Here is a 15256-nt window from a genome sequence, read left to right as displayed (position 1 = left end):
AGTTGAACTGGTTTATTTAGTATACTAGAGGCCTGGTACATGAATCTGTGCATGGGTGGGGTCCCTCTGGGTGGTCTGAAGGGATTGGGCCAAAACCGGCAGTCCAATGCTGCCTGCAGCTCCTACCTGATGCTCCCTCCCTCTCATCTCGGCCCCACTGCGTCTGCTGCGGGCTCACACCCAATCAGTCCCGATCGGGAGAGGCTCAGTCCACCACAGCAGCACTTGCCAGCCATGAGCCCTGCGTCTGGTGCCCTCCCAAGGGGAGTGGCCTGCGGGATTGGGCTGAAACCGGCTCTCCAACATCCCCCAAGGGTCCCGGATTGCAAGAGGGCACAGGCCAGGCTGAGGGACCCCACCAGTGCACGATCAAGGCCGGGGAGAGACTGCAGGAGGGCTCCAGGGCATGTCCAGCCCATCTCACTCAGTCCCAATCTGCAGGGCCCCAGCAGCAAGCTAATGTACTGGTCAGAGCATATGCCCCCTGGTGGTCAGTGCATGTCATAGCGAGCAGTTGAGTGTCCTTAGCATATCATTAGCATATTATACTTTGGTTGAACAGTGGACCAGTCACTTAGCATATTAGGCTTTTATTATACAGGATTACTTATGACTATCACCTTATTAAATGACTTTTTAAAAAGTGGACTTGAAAACTTGGGTCTTTCTCTTGCGTTCATAAATAATTGCTGAAGCAGCCTTTATGTGTAACATATACTGTGGATTGCAAAGATAGCGACTTTGGTCCTTTATTAGGCTGAGTTTTACTACTGAGTTTCCCATAAATATGTTATAAATAAACTGTGCTTCTCATGTGCTTCAACCTGATTCTAGGCTGCTCTCTAGTTTGTCTGCCAGAGATCGCTATAACTAAATAATTATGAATTATATTACCCCATTGTTACAAGGCACATGTGGCTTTCAACAAGAGGTTATACAAGAAAGCTGTAGAACAACTTGGCAAATATAAAACAATATTTGAATTCAAAAGCATGCCTTTTCCTCTCCTGAAATACAATTCTTAACAGTCACTGTCAGCATGTGGTTATCTGTTGGACCTTGCACATTTTACATGGATTTATATAAATGCACATAAATACAAGCCAGGTTAAAATAAAAAAAATGCACTAGACCTTTATTATAAAAGATTGCTTTGGATCCCTGTTTCATGCAGATGTTATAGGCAGGACTATCTTGGTATGATATTTCTATCTTCTCAGTAACTAAATTCCCTTGCAGATGCTGAGAGAGGAATAGTCTTATGTCATCTTTCATGGTTTTGTATAGTTACAAGAACAGTACTTTAGGTGCTAATCAGGAGTGAGCAAATACATTTTTTAAAAGAAATGAGAAACTTGAAAGAATTAAGAAAACACTATTTACATGTTAATATACCATTGCTTGTATGTGGGTTAGAAAATAGTTGCAGTAAAATCAGTAGAAAGATTCCTGGAACCTGCCTAAAGAATTTAAAAACTACATTGCACATTCAGCCTAACATTTTTCATATTTACTGGACCTCCATTCTTTACCTTAGTTAAGTTAACACAGATATCAAAGGGTGTTTGCAGATAATAAAGATTATCCCTTTCATTTTGTTAATGGAGGGGAGAGTGTCCTGTCTCTCAGACTGTGAGTGGGGGTAGATTTCTTGTAATATACCAAGGAAAGGAATTATCTGACACTCACATGGGAAGATGAGATACAACAGAAGGCTTTAGATCCATGGAATCACACCCTTTGGTTTCCAAAGTTCCATTTCCCTTTGTCCTACCATGAAAGAAGTGTAGCTGGGGCTTCAATAAAGCTAAAATCAGACACAGAGTCCAAAGTTTTCTTTACAAGTTGGAGCTGGGTCCAGTCCAGCATCAGCCCAGCTTATCTTGTGTTTCCCTGCTGCAGTACAATAATCCATTGCCTGTGGGTCCACATGGCCATGGGCTATAGAGGTGAATGCAAGGAAACCAAGAGAGATTCAAGAGCACAAGAGAGATCACTCCTTTGTTTAGGAGATTATGTGTTTCCAAATTTCCACATGCTTGCAGTAGACATGCCCATTCTGGTCAATTATTTCTGTTCTCAGGTGTGACTGACAGACAAGTACCTTCCCTATGTCACCCCAAATTTACTGGGCCTGCATCTATCTTTCCTTTGTTGGATCCCTTCCCCAGTGTTTTGCAGGAAATAAGCTGGTGGTTCCCTGAGGAGTGCAAAGTTGCAGCTTCCTGGTGAAGCTGCTTAAATGACATGCCTATAATGTCTGGCCTTCCCTTTGCTCCTGTCCTATTTTTAATAACTAGAGGCCTGGTGCACAAAATTCGTGTACTGGGGGGGGGGGGTCCCTCCGCCTGGCCTGCACCCTATCGCAGTCTGGGACCCCTCAGGGGATGTCTGCCCATGGGAATGGGCCAAAGCCAGCAGTTGGAAATCCCTCTCGAAGTCCGGGACCCCTCGCTCCTTACTGCCCGCCTGCTCGCTGCTCCTTACCACTTGGCTCACTGTTACTTAACGCTGCCACAGAGGCAGGAGAGGCTCCTGCCACCAACACTGCGCTTGCCGGCCGGCCGTGAGCCCTATCTTTCTGTGTAGTTGTCTGTGGGCCAACTGCTCTCTTCCTTCTCACTTAGGGTGAGCAGCATGTGAGGGCAGAGCGTGCTGTTGTGGAAAGCAGAGGGCTGCCCGGAGCTGAGGGGAGTGGCCGGGCCCATGGGGTAAGAGGTGGACACAGAGGACGCTATCTCACCCAATTGTGGGGCAGGTTGGCCAGCCTTCATCTGCCTGACCCTACCCAGAGAGGGACCGAGCAGGGTGTTTTTTTTGTCCAAAACGTTACAAAGTTTATATGAATATAACATACAAAGATGCAACCTCCTTTGTAGGAACAGGGAAGGAAGGGGTGGTTAAGTAAGGCACACGGAGCTGCAGCAAGCACCAGCTGTGTGTGTGGCGGGCTAAGGGGGAGAGGAGGTTGGCACTGGGGCCGAGGCCCTAGAGCCATTGCTGGGGAAGTAGGGATCCCCTCTGAGTGCCATGTTCTGAGGCTGAACTAATTGGTCAAGCTGAGGCAGAGATGGGTGGCCATATCAGCCATCTTTGGTGCTGTTTACCCTTTCCCACCCCAGCTCTCTTGTAAAACCCCAGAGCCCTGGATTCCAAAGGCCCCACCCAGAGCAGAGGCCCTGGAAGGGGGTGAGAGGAAGTGAGTAGGGCAAGTTTGAAAGCCGATATACCTGTGTGCTGAGGGATGGCGGAGACAGAGGTGAGAGGTAGCAGGGGAAGGGCTCTCATACACACCCTTCTGTGGGGGCCACAGTGGAGGAGGCCAGGGGAGTAGGGTAGGGAGGGGCACCATGGCCCCAGCCTCTTAGGCATCCCTGTCTGTCCTCTGCAGTGCACATGGAGGAAAGGGCTGCCTCTGAGGAGGGGCCAGGCCAGGCCAGGCCAGGTGACCTTCTTGAGTTCTGGCTGAGGTGATGGTCCTCACCCTGAGATGCCTTCTAACTGGTGATGGCAGAGGGCCCAGTGCCTCCTCGCTTCTCGAAGAACATGTAGTCAATGAGGAACGTGGCTCCCAGAAGTACAGCCTTCACTCTCACGTCAACCCAAAGTCATCTGCATCCGTGAGGGCTTCTTTGAGTAGCCTCCCCGTGCCCACACACTGCTTGCTGATGCGGCTCACACTGCAGGACTCATCCGGAGTCTTCACCTCAAAGTTGGTGTCTGCCACAGCCACAGGTCCAGCAGGGCCCCACCACTCGCAGGATCGTATGGCGATCGACATCTTGAATGGAGAACTTGGGGAGGAAGGGATGCCAGGTCTGCAGCACATGCCAATGATGGTGCCTGGTGGCAACTGTACTTCCATCTCTCATCCCCGGGGTCCACCAGACGGACGCGAAGGGGCTGGCGGGCCCCACAGCACAGACGTGCACAGCAGTTGCTCTCTTTAGCTGCTGCCCCAGGGGCTGTCCAGCCCTTGAGAGCAGTTCATACCAGTTACTTGTCTCCCAGCCTAGGAGCGTTTCCACTGGCACAGCCCTCTGGTGAATCAGGATCTGATCAATCGGCACCAAGAATTCAAGGCCAGAAGGCACCTCAGGCAGTGGCAAGAGTGGGGCAGCAGGCCCCAGGGCACAGGGGCCAGGTGAGGGGAAGAGAGCGAAGCCGGGCACAGGGGCAGGCACTTGGGTGGGCACTGGTGCCCATCTGGGCCCAGGATGCTGCACCTGCTCTGGGTACCCATCAGTCACAGGGTAGGGAGGAAGGGACGAAGGGTTGTAGCCTGTGGGGGGCAAGTATCCTGCCATAAGAAAGGGATGAAGGTTCAAGGGTTGTCGCTATACCGGAAGCTTCGTTCTGGAAGTGGAGGCAAGCTCAGGGACAGGCTCACAGACACAGAGACAGGCACAAGATGAACAGGCAAATGCAGAGAGGCGGCTGTGCCAGGCACCCGCCCAGGGTCTCTCAGGTGGCGCCTCTGACTCGGGGAGAAACCTAAAGTGTCAGCAGGTGGGGCAGAGTACCTGGGACCCTGGATTCCCCTGCGGTTTTCAGAACCGCCCCCTCCCTTTCTTCTCCCATTCTCCACGGAGGCGGCTGTTGGCAGATGGCAGGACGGATGGAGCCGCGATCAGACCAAGGGCCCAACCTCCAGGGAGGTTCCCTGACCCCTCTGCATCCCCTGCTCACCTGAAGCCTCTAAAATAGTCGAGGTGCCCAGTGCTCGAAGGCTCCCAAGAGCTCATGGAGGTGGGCCCTTGGTAATAGATTTTTGTATTTTTACTATGTTCCTTCCGTGTGGAGTGATCACACTTCACCTGGAGTGGGGCGGGTGGCGGCCAGCTTAAGGGACCTGGAGGAAGCACAGGGAGAGCAGCCACCGCTGGTCACACCTGGTGCTGCTGGCGGTCTCCTTTCTTCCTTGTGGAGCGTCTAGGGAGGGGAAGCAGCCGCAGTGCCCGAGGCCGAGTTCCAGGAGGCCAGCAGCGCTGTCAGGATTGTGCCAGCAGCACTGGTCCATTGGTGCCTGGCCCGTGTTCTTGAGATTGAACCTGCAGCATTACTAAGGGAGCCAGTCCTCAGTTCCACCCCGCCTCCGCCACTGATTGATGGGAGTCTGAGGGCTGGGAGGAGGGACCAAGAGGTCTGCCTTCCAGCTGGTCACCAGACACCGCTGCCACCAATTGATCAGCTCCCGCTCCCTCAGCTCTGTAGCCTGCTGTTTGGTCATCCCATCTGGTCGTTTAGGTCATGACGGCACCTGGCTTTTTATATATTAGGATTAACTAATTACAATGGTATCATTTTCATTCATGAAATGTATATACCAAACATGGAAATAAAAACCAAAAAGATGGTCTATATCTCTTCTATGTTTTTCACCCAGTTTTAGAAGAGCACCATATTGCATTTATTTGATGGTTTCAGGAAGAGTTCTTCTAAGAGACTGTATTTTCTTAGAAGTTAGAGAACTCTCAAACAAACTTCTAATTAACACCTAAATTCCTACTTTTAGGCCAGACAGAGACTTTCTTTGCATAACAATGTCTGGGACATTTGCAAATCTCAGCTTGCTTCACATTTTTCAGGGGTTGCAGTTCTTGGGACCAGAAATGCATGTGAAAGCAAATTTATTACAGTCACAGAGGAGGAACAGTTAAACTAAAAATGATCTCTGATTGAGAATAGCAACATTAGATGTCTGACATCTGTTTCTCTACTTGTTTTAAAACTCAACATAGATGAAGCATTTTAAAACATAATGAATAAGCATACTCTCTATTCAAGACATATGATTATAAAAAATTCAGTAGCTTCATTTTACAAGTAACTAATTTTTAAATAGAGAACCATTATAATACTTAACAAAAACTGAGCAGTTCATATATGTTAAGATATGCTTTTAAATATTTTGAATCCCAGCTGTTTCTTCTTTCTGTTCTTTGTAAGAATATGTCCAAAATTCTGGATAAATTCACATAACATTTTCATAAATTAAAAAAAAAAAAAACACATTTGAGGGATGCTTTTATAAAATTTGAAGCAATAACTTCTACTTTTGCTGAAGTATTTCCTTACCAAAATAATTATTTTGATACTGTACTTTTGATTCATTAGAACTTCATTATGCTTTTATAAATTATTATTCAAATGCTAACAGTAAAGATAGTCATTACTATTTATAATTATTTAGAGCTCTCAGTTGCTTATTATGATTGTACAATAAATTATTACTGCTTTGTTTGTGGGTAGTTATATATAAAACTAGTAATGTATTAAACCCTAATTTCCATTCTAATATGAAGTGAAAAATATAATCTGAAAATGATACATTTTTAGGGGCACCAATCACTGTCACACATTCGAGGCATATGATATTTTTAGAGAAGTCTTAAGAAATGTAATAAATTATGAAGGAAAATTGTTTTCTTCATATAGGAAAAACTGCTGGATGTAATTAGGAGAAAGGAGTCCTCTCAGCAGAGATATATTTTTACATGTCTGATACCTGCCATGGATTTCTCATGAGATTTTTGGTAGATTATTAAACTATGATGTGCCTTCATTTAAAATAATTTTATAAATTTAGCTTTCCTATTTTTCAGAGTTGATAGGATCAAATGCGGTGTTTTTTTAGACATTTGAATGTGCTATACTAACTGTGCATGTGTGTGTGAGTTCATAATAGGCTGTATGTTTGCTGGTGATGTTACATTATTTGACTATTCTCTGGCTAAGAATGTGATGTGGTTTCTAACTTATTTAAGTAAATAACCATACTTTGGGTATTGAAATTATAACTAATAACTATTTTGGTCTTTTAAAAATGTGGCAATATACTAGGTACATAATATTAATTATGAATAGATAATAAAGAGCATTAAATTAGCACAAGCAGGTTATATATAAGTCACATTGCCTGATAAAAGCTAATATTTTAATAATATTTGCTATTAGTATATGATTTAATTATTAAGTCAATGTTATGGAATAGGTACCAATAATCCTCATTTTCAGCTAGGGCAGCTGAGGCTTGGAAGGTCTTAAGGAAGTTGTCTGAGATCAAATTGTGAATGTTAGAGGCCTGGTGCATGAATTCATGCATGGGTGTGGTCCGGCCAGCCTGGCCAGGGGGAGAGGACATGGGCGGTTGGCCGGCCTGCTGGTCGAACTCCTGGTTGAGAGGACAATTTGCATATTAGCCTTTTATTATATAGGATATACACTGAGTGGCCAGATTATTATGCGTTCAGAGATCATAATAATCTGGCCACTCAGTGTATATCTAAACCTGATCACTTGTTAGAAATCACATGGCTTCAGTGTTATATTCTATATTTAATTAACAATAATTTTAAGAACCTAAATCTTTACGAATAAATTTAACAAAAATGACTGAAAAATTATGTGAAATGGAAACAAATGGAGATTTAAATAGTCATGGATTAGAAGAATCAATATTGTTAAATGCATATTCTCCATAAATTGGTATATGAGTTGAACAAAATACCGATCAAAATCCCAGTTGGAGTTTTTAAAGTAATGGATAACCTTATTCTAAAATTTACATAAAGAAGCAATTTTTAAAGTAAAGAAGCATTTGGAAGACCTGCACTACCTGATTTCAAGAATTCTATTAAAGCTACAGCAGTAGGAATGTGAAGGAGATCAATGCAACAGATGGAGAGTTCAGAATTAGACCTATGCATATCTAGTCAATTGATTTTGACCAAGGCACCAAATCAATTCAATGAGCAAAAGCCTTTTTAACAGATGGTGCTAAATAAAGTAAATATCCATATAAAAATATGAAGTTTGATTGTACCTCACCCTTTTTGCCAAAAATAACTTCCAATTGGCCATGGATATAATCTAAAAGCTAGTGTCACAAAGCTTCTAGAAGAAAACACAGAAATCTATACATATCACCTTGGGGTAGACAAAGATTTCTTGATTGAGTTGAAAGATTACTAGCCATAAAAGAAAACAATGATAAATAGGAGTTTATTAAAACTTTAAGTTTGTTCTCATCTAAACAATATGTAAAAAAGTAAGCTACATATTATGGAAAAATATTAGCAATACATATATTTGATAAAGCACTCATTCAAAACACATAAAACTCCTATAAATCCTTTTCTTTTAATTAAAAGGGTAAACAGCCCAATTAGAAAAAAAGGTTAAAAAATTTGAGCATGCATTTCATAAGTGAGGTATAAAATGGCCAACAAATGTATGGAAAATTGCTCAATCATGAGGACAATGAAAATTAAAGCCACAATGACATCCATTTTTTATCTGCTGACAATAAGGTAGAGAGGGTATAGAACAACTGGGAAGCTCATACATTGCTGACAGGAAGTCTAAAAAGTGTATCTGCTTTGGAGGACTGTTTGCAATCTTTTATAAATCAAGTTTATATTTACCTTATGACCAGGTGATTCTATCTGTAGGTAGTAACTTATTTATGATAGCTGCTAACTGGAAACAACCCAAATATCTGTCAATAGGAAAATGAGCAAGTTGTGGTGGAATACTGTTTAGCAATCCAAAATACATTAATTCCTAAAATATGCAACAACATATATGAATCCCCAAAACATAATGTTAAGCAAAATATAGCAGAATCAAAAAAAGACATATTGTATGATTTATATGAATTCCAAAAACAGACAAAAGAAATATATGGTAATACAAATCTGAATTATTAGTGCTTCAGGAGTGATGAGATTGACCAAAAAGTTGCAAAAATGAAATTTTCTGGAGTGATGAAAAATTTCTTCATTTTACACATGATAGCTACATGTGTACAATTGGCAACACTCTTTGAATAAAACATTTATTAACTGAAGTTAAACAGTTTTTATTCATATATGGCATAGTTGCGATTAAAAAACTCTCAATGAGATCTATCTAAAAATTCAACTAGAGTTAATGAGCAAATTTATCAAGGTTGCAGGATATAAGATCAATAAACAAATGTAATTCTATTTATATAATCAAACAATATATAAGTAGAAAATATAAATATTAAAAATGCAATTTGAATAAATTAAAAAAAAACAATAAAAACAAATTGTACATGAATCATAACCAAATTTTAAAAAATACATAGAATTAAAATGTATAGAAGTAAAATGTAAACAATGGAAACAATCATGTTTCCTCATCTATTTTAGTTGGTTATTTGGTGAAATAACCCTTTATAGTTTATTTTACCAATGTTCTGTAAATTCAATGTTTAGGATGAAAAGTGTTTTTCTTCTATAGCTGTAAAATTTCCTGAGGCTTATGTCAAAGCTCTGCAAATGGATTGTACAATAGCCCACCTCTCCTAGAGGTTAGTTATACATAACCACACTCTTCCCTCTACTAGTAGGCATCTGCTTTGTCTACCCAAGAGTCTCCTCCTTACTTGGGGTTTTGCACTGCCATAACTCTGGAAATTTTCTTTCTTCTTCCCACTCCAAAAAGACACTGTCTTCTAGACTAAGTCTCTTCTTACTTGGTATCTTATTCTTCCAGGTAATAAATTGTAGTAACCTGAAACTCTTCAATCTGTTCTACCTGTTTAATCCTGTGAATATCTAAGGAATTTGTTCTTTCTTTTATTCTAGTTTCCCATGTTTTATTCTTTCATTATAGTACTGACGTCAATCCTATATAATAAAGATATAATATGCAAATTAACCCTCATGCCCTCACAAGATGGCTGCCTATGACCAGGCCAGCAGGGGGATTAGTGAAGGATGACCAAATGACTGAACAAGCAGGCTGCGTGGAGTGACCAGGCTGGCAGGGGGCCATGAGGGGTGACCAGGCTGGTAGAGGGGGGCAGTTGGGGGTGACCAGGCTGGCAGGGGGGCAGTAAGAGGTGACCAGGCTGGCAGGAGGGGCAGTTAGGGATGACCAGGCTGGCAGGGGGGGCATTTAGGGGCAACCAGGCCGGCAGGGGGGAGTGCAGTTTGGGGTGACCAGGCTGGCAGGGGGGGCAGTTGGGTGCGATTAAGCTGGCAGGGGGGCAGTGAAGGGTGACTAGGGCAGGGGGGCACTGTTAGGGGCAACTAGGCCAGCAGAGGAGGGCAGTTGGGGGCAACCAGGCTGGCAGGAGGGGCAGTTGGGGGCAACCTGGCCAGCAGCAGGGGGCAGTTAGGGGCGATGAGGCCGGCACACAGAGGCAGTGAGAGGCAATCAGGCAGGCAGGCAAGTGAGCAATTAGGAGCCAGCGGTCAAGGATTGTGAGACGAATGTCCGACTGCCGGTTTAGGCCCGGCACTAGGACATCCCCCAAGGGGTCCCTGAGTTGGAGAGGGTGCAGGCTGGGCTGAGGGAAATGCCCCCCCCCCACCCATGCACAAATTTCGTGCACTGGGCCTCTAGTACTAACATAATATTCAGACTCACTCTCTCACTAAAATATAGCTTCTAAAAGGTAGGGGACAAGTTCTTAATTCATCTTTGCCATAGAAATTATAATAAGTATATGTTTATATGCCTAATTATATTATAAATAGAACATATTATGATAATCATCTATTCCAACTGAAAAAAAAATAAGTTACTTAGCTTTCCTTTAGATTCAAATTATAATTATCTGGAAAGAGACAACAGAGGAACCTACAATGAGTAATTACGTTTGTCCAATATATATTCCTCAAAATCATGAAACTGTTAGATTCAGACAATAGGCTTTAGCATTTGCAGTTTATTTGAAGATGAAAGTTGTTGCTTTCTAAATATTGGATGAGCCCTTTTAGCTAGCAATAATGCTTTAAAATTGAAAGAAAGTTTCATCTGAGATGTAATAAGGAATGAGTTTCATTTGTGCAAGGGTGTTTCTTACTATGAATTACTAGCACCTATTATGTTGTCTTCCATTAGGTCTTTCATATTATTATGGTCCTATAATAGCAAATACAAGTAAAGCTAAAAACATATTATGGTTGTTTATTTTATAGCATCAAATGCTTTCTGAAGCTTTATACTGTTCACACACATAACCCTCTTCTTGATATGCACAATGGTAAGATGCACATGAATGCCTTACTCTTAGATTTCTCAGGGTCACATCGCTTCGTCCTAAGCATAGTTTATGTCATAAGAAAGATATTTCCCCCATTATTTACTGTTCTTTGATATTCATGTTTCCTTTGATAATACTCATTGGTAACCATCTTCTTCCTTTATTTTCCAACTACTTTTATTTTTGGAGGGAGTGTCTAATAAAGTAATTAGTTTTGCCTTGATAATAAATACTTTTATGACATAGTTGTGAATAAAATACATGCTTTTCAATTGCTCATCTGAATTTATTCAGAATACTTAAAAACCACTAAAGTATATTTTAAGAGAATGATGTGAAAAGTAATGTTCAATATCATTTTTCAAACTTTAATTTTTTCTAACTATAGATAAATCCTGGAAGACAGCCATTTTTAATTTCCTTTCAGGTTAGTTTATTAATAATAACAACCATTTATTGAGCATGCAATCTATGCCAGCATTGCTTCAAGCATTTATGTTTATTATATTATTCAAGTTTCAAAACAATAATATGAGGCAAGTGTTTTTATGCCACTCTAAAAATGAGGAAACTGAGATATCAAGCTTGTACTGACTGAGGTAGCCACGTCTAAAATTAAACTCAGTTCTGAATGACTTAATGACACTCCTCAACCATCTTCCTTAATATCTCTATAATAAACAGCCAGGGTGTAACAATGGATCACGACCAAACGCTGACCATCGGGAAGTTAGCACTAGGTTGCCATGGCGACCCAGCACTGACTACTGCGGCTGCAGGCCCGGTGACCCAGCAGTGACTGCTGAGGGAGCTTTGAATCAGGCCCAGAAAAGAGACTTAAGAGAGAAGTAGGGGCTGATCTGTAGCCTTTGTGGCAGCTTTTGACCAGCACTTGCCTCTCTCTTTCCCTCCGAGCCTGGCCAGCAGCCCTGCCTCCATTTCTCTTCCAGCCTCCACCGGGGCTGCTGATCAGCCCTGCCTTTCTGATCAGGCCCTGTTGATAGGCCCAGAGACGCTGACTGGCATAGAAACTGGCCAATCAGAACCAAATCTGGGTCAACTGTGAGGAGCCAATGGCTGCCTAGGAGGCGGAGCTTTTGATGCTGACTGTCATGGAAACTGACCAACCAGAAACAAATCTGGGTCAACTGTGTGGGGGCAGTGGCTGCCTAGGAGACAGAGCTTTTGACACTGACTGGCATAGAAACTGACCAATTAGAACCAAATTGGCAAGCAGAGAAGGGCAGTTGGGGGCAACCAGGTTGGCAGGGGAGGGCAGTTGGGGGCGAGATCAGGCCAGCAGGGGTGGGCAGTTGGGGGCAACCAGGCTGGCAGAGGAGGGCAGTTAGGGGTGAGATCAGGCCAGCAAGGGAGGGCAGTTAGGGGTTATCAGGCAGGAAAGCAGGTGAGCGGTTAGGAGACAGTGGTCCCAGATTGCGAGAGGGATGTCCGACTGCCAATTTAGGCCAGATCCCGATTGGGCCTAAACCAGCAGTCGGACATCCCCCAAGGGGTCCCCGATTGGAGAGGGTGCAGGCTGGGCTGAGGGAACCGCCACCTCTGTGCACGAATTTTGTGCTCCGGGCCACTAGTTGTTATATATAATGAGACTTTTTCTATAAAATATCATCAACACACTGATAAAGATACATTGGCATATTAATGCTAGTAAGTTCTTAAAATCTCTACCTTTCACAAAGAAATATATTGAGAAGCCAGTATATTATAAACAGAAGGATCTCTATCTAAAATTATGACTTTATATTCAGTCTGAAGTTGGTCTAGAAACATGTTACATATAGTAAGCTCCACTTTCAATTTCATGAAACTGCAAAGCATGCTGCTCATAAATCTATGGCTCTCAATGTTTGATTGAGTTGGTTGAAAAGTTTGCTACGGTTAATCCTCACTTCTGACCAGCATAGTCCGGTATGAAGTTGCATGTGTGTAACTGGGATGGGGCTTGCACATTCTGTCACTCACACAGGAACTACTTAGATTCCAGATGAGAAGCTGATCAAGAATACTTCTGAAATTGACCCAACCATATGATTGGCCATGATTAGAATCCTCTCCGTTTTTTGGGCTTAATAACACAGGGGTGGAGCAAAAATAGGTTTACAGTTTTGAGATGTGAAACTGAGTTTATTTTTATATTATTAATTATTCATTAATTATCATATTTCCCATAGGAACATCTGTAAACTTACTTTTTCCCACCCTGTATTGACCCAAATAGATAAAACCTAAAGGGTCCCTTTCTTCATTCCACCAATGTGTATTCCTACTCCCCACATTGAAATCATGATTAGTTTTTAGTAGTTTTATTTTAGATGTGGGGGTGCCCTTGCCTCTAAACATAAAGAAAGGGAAGAAGGAAAATATTAAGGAGTCCTGGATAAAATATTTGACTTTGGATTTGAAAAAGTCGGCTAAGCACTATATGTGTAGGAATATTAAAAATTTCTATAACAAAAGAGTAGTTAACAAACTTTTAAACAAACATTTCCTAATGAGGAAGGGGCAGCAAATTCTAATTGTCTGTCAATATCATTTGTTCCATTTCCCTTTACTTAGGGATTTTTTTCAAGTTGGCATTGTACTCAGCTTAAGCGCGCAACTTCTTAAACATTTTTTAACTAGGCATAGTCACATGATCCAGTTCTGGCAAACAAGATACAGGTTGATGTCACTTAGTGAGCCTTTGTGCAAAAGTTTTGTGTGTGTTTTTTTAATTTATCTTTATTGCTGAAAGTATCACAGATATCCCCTTTATTTGTTCTTCCATTGATCCCCTCCACCCACCCTTCCATTGATCCCCTCCACCCAACCAGGTCTTCACCACTCTATTGTCTGTGTCCATGGGCTATGCATATCCTAATATATAAAAACCCTGGGTCCTAAGTCTGGTAATGACCGAGGCTCGACCAAATGAAGTCAGTCCTACAGTTGAGGGGGCTGTGAATCAGGGCCAGAGAGAGGCCTGAAGAGAGAAGCAGGGACTGATCCATTGCCTCTGTGGCAGCTTTTGATCAGCACTTGCTTCTCTCTTTCTCTCCCAGTCTGGTCAGCAGCCGTGCCTCCATTTCTCTCTAGGCCTCCATGGGAGATGCTGATCAGCCTGCTTTTCTGATCAAGTCCTGTTGATAAACTCAGAGACGCTGACTGGCATAGGAACCAACCAATCAGAACCAAATGTGGGTGCTGTGAAGAACAAATGGCTGCCAAGGAGGCGGAGCTTCTGATGCTGACTGGCATAGAAACTGACCAATCAGAACCAAATGTGGGTGTTGTGGGGAACCAATGGCTGCATAGGAGGTGGAGCTTTTAACACTGACTGGCATAGAAACTGACCAATCAATACCAAATTGGCCAGCAGAGGAGGGCAGTTGGGGGAAAGATCAGGCCTGCAGGGGAGGACAGTTGGGGTTGAGATCAGGCCAACAGGGGAGGGCCGTTAGGGGTGAGATCAGGCCTGCAGGGGAGGGCCGTTGGGGGCGAGATCAAGCCAGCAGGGGAGGACAGTTGGGGGCAACAAGGCCATCAGGGGAGGGCAGTAAGGGGCAATCAGGCAGGCAGGCAGAGGCAGTTAGGGGCAACCAGGCCAGCATGGGAGGGCAGTTAGGGATGATCAGGTTGGCAGGCAGAGGCAGTTAGGGGCGATCAGGCAGGCAGGTGAGCAGTTCGGAGCCAGCAGTCCCAGATTGCGAGAGGAATGTCTGACTGCCGGTTTAGGCCCAATCCCTGCGGGATTGGCAGTTGGGCATCTCCCAAGGGGGCCCCAATTGGAGAGGGTGCAGGCTGGGCTGAAGGAACCCCCCCTCCATGGACGAATTTCGTGCACTGAGCCTCTAGTCTATACATATAAAAGCTTAACATGCAAATCGACCAGACAGTGGAACGACCGACTGCTATGATGTGCACTGACCACCAAGGGGAAGATGCTCAACACAGGAGCTGCCCCCAATCAATCCCTCCAATCTCTCAATCCCTCCCCCTAGCCGGCAGGCTTTTATCGCCTGATGGGGAATGGGAAATCAGGGGTGGGTGATGGCAGATGCAAACGGTGCCAGACCTAGGCAGGTGCGAGCAGGGCCCTGATCACCCTACTGGTTGCCCCACATACAGAGAGTGACCAGAGGTGTTGGGGGGCAGGGCCGGCTGCGGCAGCCGGGGCAGATTAGCCCTGATCACAGGCCAGGCCTAGGGACCCTACCCATGCACGAATTTCGT

General features: G+C 43.6%; 1 pseudogene across 1 annotated transcript; it reads right to left on the bottom strand.

Annotated features, from left to right (window-relative positions):
• Nucleotides 1–3497: 3497 nt before the first annotated feature.
• Nucleotides 3498–4307, bottom strand: LOC307097337 (phospholipid scramblase 3-like; annotated as a pseudogene). The gene has a single exon. The product of its transcript is annotated as a phospholipid scramblase 3-like (transcript).
• Between the last annotated feature and the right edge of the window lie 10949 nt (nt 4308–15256).

The sequence above is a fragment of the Cnephaeus nilssonii genome (genome assembly GCF_951640355.1).
Source record: "Cnephaeus nilssonii genome assembly, chromosome: 3".
NCBI classification, from domain to species: Eukaryota; Metazoa; Chordata; class Mammalia; order Chiroptera; family Vespertilionidae; genus Cnephaeus; species Cnephaeus nilssonii.
This window is presented reverse-complemented; position numbering and strand designations above follow the sequence as displayed.